The sequence below is a fragment of the Zootoca vivipara genome, chromosome 1 (genome assembly GCF_965207765.1).
Source record: "Zootoca vivipara chromosome 1, rZooViv2.hap1.1, whole genome shotgun sequence".
Taxonomy (NCBI): domain Eukaryota; kingdom Metazoa; phylum Chordata; class Lepidosauria; order Squamata; family Lacertidae; genus Zootoca; species Zootoca vivipara.
In genome coordinates this window covers 96,194,198-96,213,139 of record NC_142582.1, presented here as the reverse complement: position 1 = coordinate 96,213,139, position 18,942 = coordinate 96,194,198, and the positions used below count along the sequence as shown (strand labels likewise).

The window sequence follows — 18,942 nt, the reverse complement described above, 5'->3', positions numbered from 1 at the left end:
TATTGACTGTAGCAGCTAGTAACTAAACCACAGACCACCTTCTATATATAAAGACAGGTGGCCCATGTAGATGTTTAGAAATGGAGTGTTGAGTACTGATCTCAAAAGTGTCACTGTGGTTACTTATTGGCAATGAATGAAAGAATTGTTAAATGTTTACCTGCATTTTGTGTAAGAAACCCAAATTCCTTTGCAGCAAACATCTCTTTGTTTTTACAGCACCTGTAAAATATGAGGGGGGGGGGGGGGAAATGAGTTCATAGAATGAGGCATTTAGAACATCACTATATCGGGGAAAACATTCGGCCTGAGCAATATCTCAATACAATCCTATCCACAATTAAAATATTATGCCCATAACTTCTGTGACAAGATGGGTTTTCAAAGGCCTCTCCTGGGAATCAAAATAGTAATTACTCATTCATCAGGCTCAAGAGGTATGTGTGCTAGGTTATACAGAGCTCATTAAAATAGATTTAGAAGATACATGCAAATATCCAAAGAGGTGGGAAGACTCCCTAGGTGGAGAGATTTGATTCAAACCATATCCTATAATTTGGCACACAACTACTTCTTCCATATGAGTTTTAAAGGAAATAATAATAATAATTGTTATTTAGAATAGATTTCACCTTTGTGATATCCAGAAAAGTTACACAGTACCTTCCAGATTGTGACTGGGGAATGTTGAGGAATATTACACCTTGTCATGTGTTTGAAGCAAGTGTTAAGTGAAATAAATGTACGCAGTGAATTCTGGATTTTCATTACATCAAATCAGTACTAACAAAGCCTCTGTAACCTTTTTGTTATGATTCAAACATTTGGAAAACATGAAAAAAGATTACACGCACATATAAGAAATGTAACGATCTATTTCTATGCCAGAAATATATACAGTACGTATACATATGTGCGTGTGTGCACAGTTTAATTTAGTTTATCGTTATGGTTCTCAACTAGTGTGTACATTTCTAGGCAGAATGACATGTTATAAAGAACATGGCACCCATAAGTTGAATTTCTCTTCTCCCTTGGTGGCATCTAGTTTTACTTATTGTTTGTTCTGATTAAGATGTGTGTTTTCCCTGTTTTACATCATTGGCTGCTGCTGAAAGGGAAATGCATGTGGAAAGACTTAGGGACAGAAGACCAGGAAACAGAAATTCCATGTCTGAATTAGATCCTGGATTTCTGAATAATTCCTGGTTGTCCTGGGACACAAACCTTGGTGTTTTACTACAGTCATCCATTGCCTTCAGAACCTGCCAGTCCTGGATAATGATAGGAGCTGGTGCTCTTGCATAGACCATGGGTGGCACAGTACAGAACAGAAGCACTGAATGTTACCGGTATTACACATGTGTGACAGATTCAGAGTCGTGGGGTATCTTGGGGACCTTGGAGGATGTCGTGGGGATAAAGTGTCCATCTATTTCTACTATCGAGCTGCAGCCAGTACAGACGTCTCAAAGCACCCTAGAACAGTCATGTTTCCCTTGGCCACTTTCCAGAACTGGATGAAACAAGTGTCTCTCACCCCCTTGGGTGGAATTCCTAAATCTGGAAGAAAATACTACCACGCACTATGTTTCTTTATTTACTTCAGAGGATTAAATAAATTAGACGTCTAATCTGATATCTAATTTGAAGCCTGCACCATGCTCGTGATTTCACATTTGCAAGGCGGCTACTGCTTTCCCATATGTAATCCTTCCCAGTTGGCATGGTTTCATGTCGGAAAACGTAACGCAAGGGCTGACACTGCACAGATAGATGCCACTGCGATGTTCGCGTATACAGTGATTTCCGACTGGTCCTTCAACTGTGGCAATTGAAGCAGAATATGCCTGTATGTTGATAATTCATCGATACATTATACATATGATGATTTAGGTATATGGTATTTTTAAAAAGTTGGCAGGTCCTTTTCTTGAGGTGCTTCCAAATAAAATGAGAGAAGGAAATATGGAGAGGATGGTGAGTTGTATCCAGTGCAGTTATGCTCAGCCATGGAAATGAATGAACATGATAAACATTATAGTAATAATAGTAATAATAATAATTTATTATTATGGTCAAAGACCAGTCCAGAAGCACAACTGAGACTGCTTTCTAAGAGTGGAATAGACATTTAAAGCAATATACAGCAATACTTCGGGTTGACTGGATATAACCTGATGCAAGCTTACTTAGGGATGGATGTAGGGAAATGTACTCAAACATTCTTTGCTTCATTTAAATTAAAGATCACTGTTTCATATGAAAGGTAGGTTTTGGTGAGGGGATTTGGTCTGAGTGAGGGTTCCAAGCATAACGGGCAGCGCAGGAGACGGGGCAGAGTAATTAAGAGAGCACATAAAAACAGCCCTTCTGTATCAGAACAAAAGTCTATTTCATCCCGCCTCCATTTTCACACAGTGGCCAACCTGATGCCTGGGAAGCCTACAAGCAGGATTGGAACCTATCATCAGCCCAATTCCATTGAATCAGCAACTTACTTTGAGAGGCATGCTGTGTCTCCCCTTGTGCTTGAGAGAATCTAGGCACATGTTTTTATATTTTAAATCTGCCATTAAATTCACATAGAATTGGTCATATTTTCTATATTTAGTTGCTAGAGTCTTCCTAATAATGGGAGACTCGCAACGTTTAGGTGAGAGGTTTTCATGACAGTGAAGAGCATTTGATGCGGAAGCTCTTGGAGTATGAACCTTGCCTCATTCGCTCTTCAGATAGTAATTCTTTAAAATATACGTACGTAGGTTTTTACCTGATCAGTTCTATTTGAGGCAAGTCATTAGCAACCTGGTCCAGGACTGCTGCAAACCTGAAGGAGCTGAAGAGGTGTTACACAGCATATTCATTATTAACACCATTGCTTAATACAATTGTTTACCTCTGCCTCAAGACATATTTTCAGACTATGTACACTTAACTCTCTTGAATAATAATAATAATAAAATCACTGGCTTAATTCATTAGCAATAGTTACATTAGCATAAATATATTAATCTGGCAATCAGATGCGGTTGCATTTCTTTCGCATGCTAGATATAGGGGAGAGCAGTTTCTCCCTATTATTGTCAGGTTGAGTTAATGTTCAACTAGGGATTACTTTGCTTGATGGAGGAGCAAAGAGATGTGGATGTTTAATTCTTCATTAATCTTTTCCTTGCCATAATGAATAAAGGTGTAAATATTAACACCTCTGATTTTCAAACATCAGTTTAAGCTACCATCCATAAATTCACTTTCTTAAAGGCCACATGCTTCAATAACTGAGCTCTCTCGCCCGGATTGAATAATTCCACTCAGACCTATGATTTACCCTTCTTTTGGCTACTAAGCTACCTGCATATAAGGTTTTGGAACAAGGTTTCGTAATAGTAGCCGATTGGTTTGCCCTAATTTCCCAACTTTATTTATACTGCTTCAAAAAGCAACGATTTTTTTAAATAAAAAAAACCAAGACAGAGATAGGAAGAATCTTATTATTACTGTGTGTTTCAATATATTTTGTAGTTCCTCTTTATAAATTATTTGTTGAAGCCTTTGTTTTGTTTTCTGGTTGTAACTGACAGCTTTATAATTCCTGGGGGCACATTTGAGGTCTCTTTTTCTTTTCAAACATTCTTCACTATCCACAGTAAGGGCTGTTTTTCTTTGTTTCTTTGCTGTCTATGGAAAGCAGATCAGAGGCTGGCAATGAATGTGGTAGGCTGTGACATTCCACTATAACTAGCAGTTTACTTAAGCTATGTAAAGACCACGTTCCGAGGATGCCCTCCCTTCCAATTTCTCTGCCAAACCCACTGTTTTCATAAATCATGACACACACACAAAAAAACAACAAAAAACTTTCAAGATCTTAAAACAACAAAACAACAACAACAAAACCCCAGCAACCAAAAACCCTACAATATTTGCATCCCACTTTTTAATTGTTGATGCACTGATGTCAAATCACCAAGCAGTGTATTTTTAGTAGCTCTCTCCATGACTAGTTGGATGTGCAGGAATAAGCAGTAAGGGAGTATCACTTCTGGCAGAACTAGAGTGAATTAGAAATTCTATTTTCTAGACAATTTTAATACATTCACTTTTTAAAAAACCTCCTTTAAATCTACTTCTTGCTATATTTTGCAATTGTGGGGATTTAGTGCATGATGCCTACACATGTGTACGTAATATTCTCTACCTTTTGTCTTTAATATTCGTTGGTTTTTAATTATTAAAGATAAGTATTTGAATTATAAATATTCTAGTTATACAGGAATAGGCAAAGCAGGGACATACCCTCAGGCAAAATTCTTCCATTATCCATAATCCTTCTGCCTCCTGCCTCCATTTCTCTACCCCCCTATCTTCATGTCGTCTCAAAAAACACAGAGGCATTCTTTTAAACTAACCTTCTCCTCCCCACTTAAACCACAGAAATCCCTTCTCAATATGTATAGGGGCCTTTTCCTTGAAGTGGGATGTCATACTTGTCCTAAATATAATAAAGTGCTATCTTCAAGGCATTTCTGCATCCAAAACACTCCCTAGAAACCTGCCTAGTCCTCCCATCTAACCAGTACGGATGTCACAAATCATAGCACAGAAGCTGCTTTATAGTGAATCATTAACATTGTCAGGAATGAGTTGGCAAGGGGGAAAAATTACAGATTTCCATTACAGAACTGAAGTAGCATATACAAATGACAGCATTGTCATTTCTCTTGCATTGTTTTATAAAGCACACAACTGATTAGGAAGAGTTTATTCCTGTATACATATACATACGCATACACACATACACCAGGTATGCATACATGACAATTATGTTTTCATCATGTAGCATTTGCAAGTATGTGCGTGATATATATATATATATATATATATATATATATATATATATATATACTCTCATTCTGCAGTAACTGTCCTAGCTAAGGTGGAATTTGGAATTAAATAAGTCACAGTTTCTTCTTCCAGTGGGATTGTGTAGCTTTAGCTAATATATCAGGGAAGCCAAAAGTATAACTAATGCAAAATATATGTGTAGGAGATCTTTAATCTACATTCAAGTTTGTAATTTAATAAAGTAATTTCTAGTGTAGGATTCTAAAAAGGCTGCTAGAATAACACTGATGCTGTATTAATAACCTAGCAGGATGCCTACTGTCAATTTTTCTCCTTAGCACAGCTTGAATGGGAGATAATATACATTTATAACATGCAATACAATTAGTTCTCTTTTGAGCATCACATATTGTAAAGTAAGTCATTTTGATCAACACATGTGATGCTTTTTTTACATAAAAAGCCCTAATATATTTGTATTGTAAATTAGTTCCCCCCCCCTATTTCTTAGAAGACAATTGCATGGAATTATACATGTCTTTGTTGTTCATGGAGATAAAAACGTGTCAAGCTATCAATAATAAGAAATGTGTGAGGAAGTGCAAGATGCACCTACAAAAAAAGAAGGAGGCTGATTTTCAAAGAATAAGTTAATTTGCTTTGACAACACAAGGAGTTATCTTTAAATACTCAAAATGCTAAGAAAAACTATGCTAAGCAACATGTGTGCTTCAATATTTATCTACAGTTATGCATGCATATCATTTTAGCATAATTGGTCTTCACTTCATGTGGCCAGATGGACATAGAAAACCAGATTCTAAATTTATTTATACTGGGTTAGCTAATTAAATTGAATAAATCCATTTATACCAGGGGAAATAGCTTGGATTCATGCCTAAGGCATTGAAATGGGAACCTGACCCAGATGCTGAAAAAATACTCATGACTCTACAGTAAATATTGCTCAAACACCAAGCAGTTATGCATGAAGCATGCTTGGTGGTAGTTTTCATCCAGCTACATTTAACTGGAGTGATCTTGGTTTTCTAATCAGAGGCAGTGTGACCGTTGAACAAATTCTTCAGTTCAGAAGCACATGCTGATTCATTAAATTCACTGTAAATATTCATTTCAGCTTTATTTGTAATATTTATCTTAACTGTACTGTTTCCTCTTTTTGAGGTTTGCTGTCTTGGGTTCCTTTACTACGGGCATCCCCAAACTGCGGCCCTCCAGATGTTTTGGCCTACAGCTCCCATGATCCCTAGCTAACAGGACCAGTGGTCAGTGATGATGGGAATTGTAGTCCAAAACATCTGGAAGGCCAAAGTTTGGGAATGCCTGCTTTACTAGGAAAGGCAGGACAGAAATTCAATAAATCAATACTGTGTTGGTTCTTGCTTCCATGTCATCTGCAGGTGGCTCAAAAACTACTAAGATCCCAGAACATGGTTTGGAAGGGTGTGGTGTAGGCTGCATTCACATGACATTTTATTCCATATTAACATTTCCACATTACATTTGAGCTTTCACACAATATGAACGCTACTACGGTGCAAGTTTAGCGCTCATTCCCTCATTATCTTCAAACCATTGTTTTTCCTGGAAGCAAATATCATGGAAAATGAGCACTAAACTTGCAAAACATCCCACTATAGTTCCAGAAGTGTCTTTAATGCCATATGAAAGCTTAATTATATTGCATCAAAGCACATCTGAGTCCATTCAGTGCCTCGATGGGCGATGGTCTGGTAATCCCACATAAATTAACTTGAGTCTGTGAGGGAAGAAACATGAGATATAAAGGTACCCTCCCACACAAAATCCTGAAAGTTAGATAAAAGCCCACCCTTTGTAAGCTTCTGCATGAATGGAAGTTGTTATATTTTTTAAAGATAACGAACATAAAGTACAACTTTCACTGCTATGTTAGATTTTCTACTTGTGAAACAGATTTCCATATAGGTCAATGAATCAGCAATGTATCTATAACAAGGTAGGGCATACAAATATGCCATAAATAAGATATTCCATAAATACATAATATCTATGACCCCAGTGAAGGTATTATTTCAAAAATCACTGAAGGCTTCTTTTAATATGGCAGAAAGATTTTAACAAAATACTTTGTGGGCTGAATTTGAACTTTAAAAAACTTGAAAAGATTGCAAGCAGAAACTGGGTTTTCTTATATATTATGTGTATAGGTAAAGGTAAAGGGCCCCCTGACCATCAGGTCCAGTCGTGTCCGACTCTGGGGTTGCGGCGCTCATCTCACTCTATAGGCCAAGGGAGCCAGCGTTTGTCCGCAGACAGCTTCCAGGTCATGTGGCCAGCATGACAAAGCTGCTTCTGGCGAACCAGAGCAGCGCACGGAAACGCCGTTTACCTTCTCCGCCGGAGCGGTCCCTATTTATCTACTTGCACTTTTTTTGATGTGCTTTCGAACTGCTAGGTTGGCAGGAGCTGGGACCGAGCAACGGGAGCTCACCCCGTCGCAGGGATTCGAACCGCCAACCTTCTGATCAGCAAGCCCTAGGTTCTGTGGTTTAACCCACAGCGCCACCTGGGGTCCCTGTATTATGTGTATAAGTATAGTTGAAAGGCAGTGGATAAGAAAAGGAAACCTGCCTAAGGGAAAAGAAATCAGTCTGCCCATCTATCTATCTATCTATCTATCATCTATCTATCTATCTATCTATCTATCTATCTATCTATCTATCTATCTATCTATCTATCTATCTATCTATCTATCTATCTATCTATCTATATCTAATATAAACTTGTGTGTGTCAATTTGTGTGCCCTAACCAAATGGATCAAGGTCAGAGCATTAGTAAGTTTTAAAAACAAACAGGTAAAAGAAAAAAAAATATTATTGTTTATCTGGTTTAAAAACATATTTTATCTGGTAATGATACATACATTTGGCTATGAGTAAGAAGAAGCCTTTAATACAAAGCTTCTGAGTTTGTTTCCAGGGCAAGGTGCTGTCATGATGTTACAAGGATGAAGGGAAGCTGAATATTAAAATTCACCACATGACTCATCTTTCAAAGCCCCATTCCGAGAGGTGATAAACACCTTCAACTGCATTTTGAAGATAACATGAGTTGAGGTTCCCTTGCCCTTCGTGTGACTGTCTATTTTCGAATCTTACTTTATTCTGCTACTGCCATCCATGGTAGCAATGGCAGCTGGCTATAGGTTACAAATCCCCCCCCCCAAATATACGTAACAATTAAAGAGGCACATTACTACATGTATCTTTAATTGGATATAATATGCTGTTGATTACCACCAGACTGAGTGAAGTATCCTGCTGAATATAGGAATTGTAAGTTGATTATTATATTGTGTTTTGGTGGGTTTTATCATATATATTTAGTTGCAAGCCATTCTGAGTAGAAGCGAGACATAAATTATTGTTGTTCTTATTATTAATTTATATTTATTTTAAAACACATCCATTCTGCCTTTCTATAAAATTCCTTCTATAAAATACTGAAAGCCACGTCCAATCAGACAATGAAAGCAAATGAAAATCAATCAGACAAACATTAAAAAGAACAAATAGCAACAATCAAAAATGGCTGGAAGACAAACCAGACAGAATCAATAAAATAATTTAAAATGCCTGCATAAATAAGAGCTTCTTTATCAGTCAGCTAAAACTACACAGCAAAGGAGCTTGGCAACCTTCCCTGCAATGAACCACATGCAGCAGAATTATGGGGAAGCAGGGCCTGTTCGGAGCATGAAAAGATCTCACTTCTCCAACAGAACAGCACCAAGAGCATTGCCCCGCCATTGATTTCAGAGTTTGACAGGCTCATGCAGATGGCATCCATTCCATACAGATTGAATTAGGAAACTGGGTTGCAGACACAAGAGGAAAGCAGGAATCAGTTAAACTTTAGCAACCCATGGAACAGCCTTAGCTGCAGCAATGTAAGGAGAAATTGATTATTATTGATTATTATTATTATTTCAATAAGTAAGGAGCTTTTCAGCCAAACAGTCTAACAACGGATTGAAATAATAAACACACAAGTGTGAGCACCAACCCACCCACCCTATGACTAAAATCATCACTATAACCAGCAGGAGGCAACATAAAATCAGCAGTATGAAACTCAAAAGAAGAATCACAACAAAACAGCGTTAACAACCCTTCTTCAAGGACCAGTGGAATTAATCTACTGAAATCTCCTCAGGAAGGAATTCCACAAATTGAAGCCACTATTCCACTAGATTACAATCTTGTGTCTGTTGCTGGGGGAGCACCATCTCTGAATCACATCTTATTTTTCGGGGTTGGGGCATAGCAGTGCCATATGAGGCAAGTCATACCCTCAAATATCCTTGTCTTGGCCATTTAAGGCATAGCTGCCAAGTTTTCCCTTTACTCGCGAGGAAGCCTATTCAGCATAAGGGAAAATCCCTTAAAAAAAGGGATAACTTGGCAGCTATGATTTAAGGACAAAACCATTTCAGAAACAAAATACTGTAGATAATTTTTTTGGGGGGGGAGGGGCAGAATTTATGGAATGTTCTCCCTGGGCAGTTGCTGCATTCTGGTCCAGACAGACCAGCTGTTTTTTTTAAAAGGCACACTACATTACAATAATTGAGAAATCACCAGGGTAAGAATTACATGGCAAAGGCCTTGTTACTCATATAGGAGTACAACTGGAGTATCAACCAAAGCTGGTGAAAAGTACTTATGGCCACAACTGGTTCATGGGACTAAAGGGCTGGGAATGTCTGTCCCCTGTCCAAAACTCTGAAGAGCTACTACCATGGACACATTTTGATTTTTTAATAAGTACTGCGTGTGCCATCTCATCTAGTCACTTAGCACAAACCCATCTCCACCTCCCATATCCCTAGCTAGTCCACCTCCTCACACTGAAAGTCAACCAGTGGTGGGGGCAGGGCAATATTGAGCCTGCAATAATTCTCCGTGTGAGTCTGTGCTCATAATGGGATGGACCCAGATTCAGTTAGAACCCACCAAAATCAAGGTGAAGAGGTTCAATGGAGCCTAAGTGTGACCAACCCATAGTCTTTTATAATTATGCTGTGGCCATTGAAATGACCAAGGTAGACATTGCACAGTTCTATTACATTCTTTACTAACTCTATAAGCCATTTGAATACTTTTGCAAAAGGGCAACTAATAAGTTCAAAAGTAAATAAAAACCAATCGATATCATGGCTCCCTGCCTGTAGTATAAGATGGTGTTTGGTTGGGCAGAGGGTTTAAAATTCCAACAGAAATTAGCATAGGTCAGGAGGAGGAAAGGAAATTATTGGGATCCCCTGCTGGAGCTTATGAAATGTATCAGGCTTACCAAGTGAAGTTAGGGACATGGGTCAGAGGCATTAAAAGGTCAATTCCAGTGTTTAAGTGCAAGAAGCAAGCAGAAGGCCGCCTACTCCCCTCTGTTTGCGGTGGGCCCACAGAATATGGTAAAGTCTTTGCCACAAGTCATCTCTGTTTGAGAAAAGGTTACGATGCTTCTCCGTTTCCCTGCTTGATATGGCTTGACTGCCCTGATTGCTCATGAAGGTCTTCTTTGTTAAGGCAATGAACCAGGAAGGAGGAAGCAAAACCAATGTTAATATAAGCCACAGCACAATAGCAATAGCTGACATTTTTAAGATGACAGATACAGTGTATGAATCCGTTGGCACAGATGGACAAAAATAAAAATAAAAGATGGACCATTCCATAGCCCTCATGCAATGATTTGTTTCATTTCCTAAGGGAAAGAGATTCTGCTGGACCACCAAGGGTCCAGGTTTCCACTTGCCAACCCTGCCCCCCCCCCAACTGGAACCCTTACTAGGAGGAGCTACTACTTGAGGGGTTTATTCCTGCCCTCTCTGACATTTTTGGGAGGCAAAGAGATGAATGTATATGGTTCTAATTTTCTTTTTCTTTTTTTAAAGTGGGATTTTGTTGCCTTAAATTTTTGTATGTTGCACTTTGTTCCTTGAATTTTGTGTTTGTGTCAAGGGATGGGTGAAAATGTGAATTTCTTATTTTGCCACGTTCAGTTCTCCACTTTTTGACACCAGTTTGCCTTTTTTAAAAGTCCTCATGAAAATCCATCAGCATTTTAGTCTGAATTTCTCCTAATATTCACCTCTTCCTCCTAATTTCTGCAAAGATACAGATTTTTGTATGCAATTTTGCCTAACATACTTATTTTTGCAGGGTTATTTTCTTGAATATAATGCATGTTTGTATACTATTTTTTTATATCCACACTTCACCTTAATATATGTATTTTTGTACACATTGCGTGGCTAGTATTGCAAAATTCAGATAAGTGCCAGAGCAGCATGGGGGCTTGTTCTGTTGAGGTGTCAAGAGGCTTCTTCCCCGTGTCTCAGCTCTGCCAGTCCACCAAGCAGCCCTGCTTTTCCAGCTCGCACACACAAGCAGGAGAGACAAGGCGGCTGGAAGAGCTGACATGCAGGGACGCATCTTCCTGTGTGCCAGCTGGGAAAGAGGCCAGGAGGTTGAGGAGCCTCAGCACAACCCTGCTGCACTTCTGGCTCGCAAAGAGACCCTTTCTGGAGGATGTCTGCTCCAGGTTCTGGGCAGGGTCTCCTCATGAGCCAGAGGTGCAATGGAGTTTTGTTGAGGATGGTCAGGTCTCTCCCCCCACTTCTGGGCCCCCTGAGTGGTGCTGGAACACGGTTCCTGCGTGTTTCAGCTGAAAAAAAATCCTGGTTAAGACCATAGAGTAAGCTTTCCTGCCAGGTTTAGCTAGGCCTGGTTATCAAACTCTTTGATCTTCCATTCCACCATGTGAACTTCTACAAATAAGGAGGTCTGGCCTGGTTGCTCCAAGCTCAGACCATGTGGCTTACGGAAGTCATCCTTGTGTTTATGTTTATTATTAATTAAATTTGTATACTGCCCTTCATCTGAAGATCTTAGAGCAGTTGACAGTTATTCTATACATTCACCACTTTGGAACCTAATTTTACTACCTGTGTTTTCTGACTGCTATAAGAAAAAGCTCATGAATCTGACCTTTGAAGAGTTTGTAAGTAAACCATTTTTAACTTACCAAATGTGTTCTTTTTTTATAAGGGAAGTGGGGATCTTTGGAAGCAACTTAGAGAGGGAAATTTTAAAAGTTCTAACAGCTTATATTTCCATGCTTTACTTTGCTACACATTTTGTGATTTTAAATCTCTGCTGGAGTTCTCTCACCAAAGAGTACTTGCCCCAACCTGGATCTTGTTTTTAATCCAATTTTTCCTTTAACCAACCAAAACACCAACAAATATTAGGCTTTGGTTTGTAGGTAAGTAGGCTCCAGAGCTTTACATTATTTTAGAATTAATAGTGAAAATAATAAAGTATCAATACTGGCTCAAAAACCTGTTACAATATTTCTTTATTTTATTTAAAGAATTTATAAACCACCACCCACCATTCAAAAACATTGCAGCAATGTACAATACACAAATAAATACAAAGTTAAAACAGTACGTTGTTTTTTATACTGTGTGACATCTTTAAAAGTGTAGAGAGAAGCTCTGGCACAGAACATAGCTCTACCTAGATCATTCTTTATCTTTTTGTTGAAACAAAACTTCCCAATCTTAACATATGAAATGCAACAGAAACAAGAAAGGTCTACCATTTCCCTGCAATAAGGCCTCCAGGCTTTACTTCTATAAATGTATTCCAGTTCTCTCCTGAAAATGCCAAATAAAATTGCCAAATAAATGCCAAACAAAACTGTCGACTTTATGCAGTGCATCCTTTGCACATTACATTTCAGATGCAACATCTGGTTCTCCCCAGAGTCCTGCTTTTTACCCAATTTTCCAGCTGGATTGACTGAGGCAAAGGGAGGTCAAGCAACTTGCCAAGGTCAGGCAGTGAGCTAGTGCTTTACTAGGGATTAGAATTTAGGAACTGCCGAACTAATGGAACAAATAGCCTTCATGGTCCAAATCCCACAGGGATAGGCAAGTCACAAAAAAAGAGAGAGGATTAACCAAAAAGGGACTTGTCCGCTTGGGTAAGCAAAAGATGCCCAATACAGAAGAAATACAAACACTTTCAAGTTGCTGAACCATAATCCCAGGACCGCTGGTGCTTGTGTGCCAAATGTTTGGGGAGGATTTTAATGACTGGTAAGTGTGTGGTTAATATTTGAAGCCCCTGAAGCAGAGAAGGCCCGTGCATCTATATTTCAAAAGAATCGGAACAGAGCAAAACCTCCAGCCACCCCACCCCATCTTGTTTAAAGAAGCTCGGTTCATCACACTGCAAAGAAAGCCTCCTTATTTTCGTGGAGGGGTGTCGACTGTGCTCCGTGCAAAAGGTAAACAAATATTACAAGCCTGCCTGCCTCTCACCAGCAGCACATTTGAAACCAATGTCACCATTCTAGTTACAGAGCAAAAATGGAAACTGTCTGTTTTGATTTAAATCTGTCCCTAAGCAATTTCCATGAGTTAACGCGGCAGAAGTGCAAGTACAAGAACAAATAAACAAAGAAAGCCAAGCAGCTTCCAACAGGGCATCCAACCCCCACAGTTGCACTAATCTTAATGATCAATAAAGGGGGTGGGGGACACACTAATTTTACTACTGGATTGGAGAGTGGGGCATGGAAACACTAATTAAAAGTCAATTGCATACCTGAGTTCAAGTCTGCTTATGATTCATACACTTATTGCTGCAGTTCACATTGAAATGACAAAGAGCATTATAAGATGGCAGGAGGGCCTTTATGTCCCCTGGCTGTTCAAGAGTCTCTTCTTGCACTTTCTTAACGATGCCAGAATGACTCAGTTTCAATTTGCAGTTTTCACTTGCATTAAATAGACAAGAGATATGGACAAACAGCCACAGGGAGTTTTTAAGGGAGGCAAAAATAAGGTAAAGAAAAAAAAATATTTTTGGGTATGTGCAAGAAAAATGCACCTCAGAACTTTGGGCTCCGCCAGATGACCTGTTTCTTAAGCATTTACTCTGATGTGCAGGCACAAAGCTCATGCAGAGATTATATGATGTATGCTCTTTATTGAGTGTTTATTCTGATTTGTTTGCAGGGAGGTTATATGACAATAACACCTATCCTTATTTCCCTCTGATTTAGGGTTGCCATGAAGATTCGGACACAAAAGTTGTTGAGCTTTACAGGTATTTGCAAGATCGCAAAGAAATTGCTTGGGGCCACAGTATTCCGTATATGGACACACTTTGGAATGCATTTCCCCATCACTTTCCTAACTGCAAAACAAATTAAAAACAACTGTGATTTTGTTACTACAGAGCAATTTTATCTGATTTAATTGCACAAACCTAAATCTACAGTATGTGATAAAATCCCTTCCACAAAATGATGACAGCTGGAGGTGACCTGTGTCTTTGTAGCCTAACCCTAAACCAAAAAAATCAAGCCTGCTGGAATTATTTCCAGAGGAGCAACTGTGAACTCAACAAAAAACTTGTGGCAATTTAAGGACTAACACATTTATTATGTTCAGGGAAGTTTTTAATGGTTGATGTTTTGTTGTGTTTTTAATATTTTGTTGGGAGCCACCCAGAGTGGCTGGGGCAACCCAGTCAGATGAGCAAATAATAATAATAATACTATAATAATAATAATAATAATAATAATAATAATAATAATGGTGGTGGCATAAGCTTTCACGGACTAGAAACCACTTCACTGGATGCATGAAATGTTACTCTAAGTCACGGGTGTCAAACACAAGGCCCGGGGGCCAAATCCGGCCCGCCAGACCTCGTCATGTGGCCCGCCGAGCGCCCCAGCCAGTAGGACCCAGCAGCAGGACCTTGCTGCTGAAGCGCCGCGCCGACAAAGCGCCGACAAACACCTGGGGCCGGGGGGGTAGAAAGGCGGCCGGAGCAGCGCTGCGTGGAGTGCCCCGAGCCACAGCAGGAGAAGGAGGAGGCAGCTTGCTGGGTCAGCGCCCGGCAGCGCCGCACGGAGAGTCCCGAGCCTCTGCGATGCAGCAGTGCTCTGTAGCACTTTGAATCCCCCTCCTCCTGCCACGGCTCGGCGCCTGGAAACGGCTGCTGCTGCTGCAGCACAGACAAAGCACCCAGCAGCGCCGCGTGGAGGAGGAGGAATCAAAGTGCTACAGAGCACTGCTGCGTCCCAGAGGCTCGGGACTCTCCACACGGCGCTGCCGGGCACCGACCCGGCAAGCCGCAGCCTCCTCCTCCTCCTGCCTCACCTCCTCCTCCTCCTGAACGTGAGCTCAGCAGCGGCTCAGCCTCACGAACGTGCAACTCTGAGGCTTTACGCACTTCTCCTAAAACGGACACCCGCTGCCTCACGCTGCACGGGAAATGCTTTTTGCCCCTGGGTCCCTTTGCGCTCTTTTCTGGCGCTGAATCAAGGCGGCGACCCCCCCTTCCCTTTCTTTCTTTCTTCCTCTCTCTCGTTCTTATTCTTTCTTTCCCTCTCCTTCCTTCCTTATTTATCTCTGTCTTCTCTCCCTCTTTCTTTTTCTTTCCTTCTTCATTCCTTCTTTCCTACTCTTCTTTCTCTCACCTCTTTCCTTCCTCTCTCCCTCCTGCTCCCTCTTTTCTTTCTTTCTTTCTTTCTTTCTTTCTTTCTTTCTTTCTTTCTTTCTTCTTTACTTCCTTCCTTTCTTCCTTCCGTCCTTCCCATCTTTCTTCCTCTCCCTCATTCTTATTCTTTCTTTCCCTCTACTTCCTTCCTTCTTTCTCCCTTTCCGTCTTCTCTCCCTCTTTCTTTTTCTTTCCTTCTTTATTCCATTCCTTATTTCCTACTATTCTTTCTCTCCCCTCTTTCCTTCCTTCCTCTCTCCCTCCCACTCCCTCTTTTCTTCCTCCCTCCCTCCCTCCCTCCCCTCCCTCTCCCTCTCCTCAGAAACATAGGATGCTGCTTTATACTTCTGGCCCTTAAACCCTGGAACCAGGAGAGCAGCTCCAGTGAGTCAACCTCAGCCAGTCCCTTTGGTGAAGGGTGGTGGCTCACTGGCAGAACATCTGTCCTGCATGCAGAAGGACCCCAGCATCTCCAGGTACTAGTAGCTCTGCAAAGGTCCTGCATGAAACCCTAGTGAGCCTCCACTACCCAGTGCAGTTACCAAAAATCATTTTTCAATAAATTGTACAATAATTGTACATTTGAATATCTACTTGCCATTATTCTGACTATGTTTCTGCTTTCAGAGCTAGTTATTACTTACATTATTACAAAAAACAGTAATAATTGAATGCAGTGACAATAATTTATGATAATAAAGAGTGGACACATAGTCCTACAGATACAACCGGCCCTTTGAGGGTGACCAAACTGCTGATGCGGCCCCCGATGAATTTGAGTTTGACACCCCTGCTCTAAGTTGAGTGAGGGGGAACAGAGAGAAATGTTAGCAGTGCAATGCAAAAAAAGGCCTGTTGGAGCTATTCCAGGGGATAGAAAAGAGTTCAGTACTGGGTGAAAGGAATGACCTTATTTTGATGTTATTATTATTTTATTATTTATTTAATTTATATACCACCCTATACCCGGAAGTCTCAGGCCAGTTGGTTAAAGCTGAAAAAAGGAAAGATTGGACCGGCCCCCTGCTGAAAAAGTTTGAGGACCCCTGGTACTCTCTTGGTTGCTGTTTTTAAAAGGCTTCAGAGGCATAATTTGGCTAAAACTGGGAGGAGTCAAGGGTGGGCTTTATGGATGTAATTCAGGGCCCTCTATAGTTAAAGCTATGGTTTTCCCAGTAGTGATGTATGGAAGTGAGAGCTGGACCATAAAGAAGGCTGATCGCCGAAGAATTGATGCTTTTGAATTATGGTGCTGGAGGAGACTCTTGAGAGTCCCACGGACTGCAAGAAGCTCAAACCTATCCATTGTGAAGGAAATCAGCCCTGAGTGTTCACTGGAGGGACAGATCTGAAGCTGAGGCTCCAATACTTTGGCCACCTCATGAGAAGAGAAGACTCCCTGGAAAAGAGCCTGATGTTGGGAAAAATTGAGGGCACAAGGAGAAGGGGACGACAGAGGACAAGATGGTTGAACAGTGTTCTCGAAGCTACGAACATGAGTTTGACCAAACTGCGGGAGGCAGTGCAAGACAGGAGTGCCTGGCGTGCTATGGTCCATGGGGTCATGAAGAGTTGGACACAACTAAACGACTAAACAACAACAATCTTTTGCCCCACAATGGGGTTCTCCTACCTGGTTCTCTCTACCACAGACCGCTCACCATATTTGCACCATCCTGACTTCTCTTCACCAGGACTTGATGGTGTCTTGTTGGGTATCTTGTCTCCGCTGGGTTTTCCTAGTGGATACTAACATTAGTGCTTAAGTCAGTGGACACAAAGTGCATGTCTCCAAGGCACATGTTCTTATGGGAAAAAAATTGAGCTGCAGCATGTCAAAAGCCTAAGCAGGCCATGCTGGTCCAAAAGTTGCCAAAGCAGGTGGTCAGGTTATAATTGTAGCTGAAGTTCTGATACCACAAATTGTAAAGAAAAGCGCCAATTGTTTTTAATTTTTAATGCTCTTGTCTTCCTTCTGGAAAAAACATGGGAGAACTTCCGCAAGCAAGTCTCATATTCTGTATATTGATTCACTTTTTACTACAGGCATGTTCCATATGAATAACAGCCCTACAGAACGCAGTGAACAGGTATGCCAGGTGCTGTAGCATCAATTGCTAGACTAGTGCTAACTAATTCAAATTAATAAATGATGCTATTAAATTTTTATCTTAAAGATACTGATTCCCCAGTGACTCGGAGAAGCATGCCCTAAGTGGATTCCCTACAGGGAATTGAACTGCATTCCTCAAGGTAGTTACTCTAGCGTGAGCCCATCAAAATCTGTGGGACTACTTCAGATATAACTGGATTGAGGACTGAAACATAATTCCCTTTAGGATCAAAGTGCCAATCAGACAGCCTGTAACAAGTGCTGAATTTGATGCGTAGATTCTACAATAATTGACATATGCAAATTTCATATGTAGGCGATAGAGATGCTCACTAAAGTAATAGAGTATTTCTCTGAAGCATCTCAGAGGTGAAGCCCATAGCAAGGGAAGAATGGGAAAGATATATTAATGTCATGTCATTCTAGCCACTGCTTTTAGATACATTTGTGTATTTATTTTATACAGTTACATGCTGAAGCTTTGCCATTGTTTGGTACTTTTACTAACCTTTTAGCAACTCCCCATTAGCTACAGTTATTTGACATTAAGCGAAAATTAATATGTTCTTATCACCTGTGTCTTATATATCTTTTTTTCTAACTAAATCTGTTGGCGCTTCTTACATTATGGTGAGGATGGGGCGGTAGGGCGTGTTGAATTTTTCAAATTCCAAATATGAAGGGTGCTAAAAAGTTGTAACATGACTTGGGAATTCAAAAGGTGTTTTGGTTAAATCAATATAATTTAGTTTTGCTTAGTAAGTAAAATGTGTGTAAATTGCATAGAAATCAATTTCAAAAGGTAAAATTAAAATTCTTTGGTTTCCTGAAAGCAGTTTATGTGCTTCTTCATCAAACGTAGATTTTTCAAGCTAAATGTTGTCAAATCAAAAGGCCCATCTAGTCCAGCATTCTTTTCCCACAGAAGCCAAACTGATGTTGATGGGGAGCCTGCAACCAGCTGTTCCCCTACAATCAAATAAATCAATAGAAATACTTAAATAACTGAGGTTCTCCCCTCCAGCATAAAGCCTGCCTCCACAAACATAAATCCTGACTATGCACATGTGCACCTTAGCACAACAAGATTCTCACCTAACTTGTGATTTCCAGCAATTGGTACTCTGCATCATGACTAGTAGCTCTTGATAGTTTTATCCTCAATGAATTTGTCTAGTTCAAATTGGTCACCATCACTGCCTCTTGTGGGAGCAAATTCCATAGTTTACCTATGCACTCTGTGAAGAAGTGCTCTCTTTTGTCTTTCCTGAATCATCCAACATTCAATTGCCTTGGATGCCCCAGAGTTCTAGGATTATGAGAACTTAATATACCTTTTCACTTATCGTGGTCTATGCTCCCTCCTAGCACTGCTCAGAGAGTCTCA

General features: G+C 40.2%; 1 long non-coding RNA gene across 1 annotated transcript in view; it reads right to left on the bottom strand.

Moving 5' to 3' along the window:
* Window positions 1–18,942, bottom strand: part of LOC148687682 (uncharacterized) — a 34,495-nt gene that overhangs the window by 933 nt on the left and 14,620 nt on the right. Inside the window, exon 2 of the long non-coding RNA XR_015950360.1 lies at window positions 161–222. This is a non-coding gene — a long non-coding RNA (uncharacterized LOC148687682). The remainder of the gene's footprint in view (window positions 1–160; window positions 223–18,942) is intronic.